Source organism: Halyomorpha halys, unplaced genomic scaffold (genome assembly GCF_000696795.3).
Source record: "Halyomorpha halys isolate HHAL.00 unplaced genomic scaffold, Hhal_1.1 Scaffold11.1, whole genome shotgun sequence".
Lineage (NCBI taxonomy): Eukaryota > Metazoa > Arthropoda > Insecta > Hemiptera > Pentatomidae > Halyomorpha > Halyomorpha halys.
This window is the reverse complement of record NW_027111958.1, coordinates 1,911,035-1,912,547: the sequence shown is the minus strand read 5'-3', so window position 1 is coordinate 1,912,547 and position 1,513 is coordinate 1,911,035. Positions and strand designations below refer to the sequence as shown.

General features: G+C 26.8%; 1 long non-coding RNA gene across 3 annotated transcripts in view; it reads right to left on the bottom strand.

Moving 5' to 3' along the window:
• Window positions 1–1,513, bottom strand: part of LOC106678805 (uncharacterized) — a 408,538-nt gene that overhangs the window by 160,105 nt on the left and 246,920 nt on the right. The gene's annotated exons all lie outside the window — the stretch shown is intronic.

Sequence of the window (1,513 nt, the reverse complement as noted above, 5' to 3'; positions counted from 1 at the left end):
AACGAGAACTAAAAGAAAAGAAATAATAAATATAGTAAATAAAAAAAGGGACACTATAGAAACAACAGCGAAACAACGGCAAATAAAATTGATTTAAAATCTTATGAATATCCATTTATTCGAGTGATGAAGTAGGTTTAGAAATTCTAATGATACCATATATTTACAATGAACAATAATCGATTTATCAATTATAATAAAAATATCAATTTAGTCAAACATGTTTATTTTATTATTATTCCACTTCTACGTTTCGGCCAATCTACTGATTAATAATTTCAATTAAACTCTAAATATTAAAAATTACTTCCAAAAACGTTCTGTATTATAAACTATCTTACCAGTATTATGCTGATTATTGCAATTAGAATTAATTTATGATCAAAATGATGACATATAAGATAAATAATAACTAATTAAAAGTTTTGAAAAAATAGGTAACTAAATATAAGCTTAGGTAAGCTTATTAATAATTAATATGACTCTCTAATAATTGACATTTTAATAGGTTTTTAACTTATAATTAATGACCTGGGCAGAATAGCCTGCAAAATATTTTTAAATTTTTGATGTGAGGTGAGAATTTATATTTGAAGGTATGTTATATTATTAGTAATAATGTGTTCTTATAATTGATACAAATGAATGTATAATAAGCTATTAAATGTGTAGATTGCCCTTGAGGATGGGGAAATTGGCCGAAATGTTGGACTATTGATATAATAAAGAGTGTTGAGACTAAACAAGGATACCATTTGATTTATTTAATAAATAAATAATATGGTTAAATTTTATGTTTTTTTTCATTCAATATTAATTTTAATATAGTAATAATATGAATTATATAATAATCATTCACTTTTCATTATTATATACAGTTTCAATATTCTTGTAATACAAAACTATACTTCACTAATACTATTTCTGAACCTATATTATTTGTTATCTTCTTATATTTTTTTTTTCTGTAATTCCATTTAATCATTATAGTTGTTATCTTGTTTTTGTTCTTTGCTCTGATGAAGGCTAGAAATTCCGGCCGACACGTTGGCACTAATAAATAAGTATTTACTTGTGTTCTTCACAGACCGTACTCCCTAATCATCTCATAGATAATCCACGGTCAACTGGCAATTCATCATTATCTATAGCCATTTCGACAGTAAAAAGTGGTTGTTGAATTAATTTTAATTTAATTGGACCCACAATCTCTATCCTCAGCAAAAGGAATTCCGGAGTAACCTTGGTAACCAGGTTAACAAAACTGTAGACCAGAAACAGGTCGCTAAGTTACCGGAGTTTTACTAAACTCTTGGACAAATCTTAGTTTTACCAGAGATTGGTGCAACCGACCCTAACAAAAAAAAAAAAAGACAAATTCTACATATCAGTGGAATACAAACTACAAGACTGAGAGAATTACCTTGTACTTTATCATGAAACAGAACCCTGCTCTCTGGTGAAATAACTATTTTATGGTAATATACTATGATATGTACATTTCCAATACAAT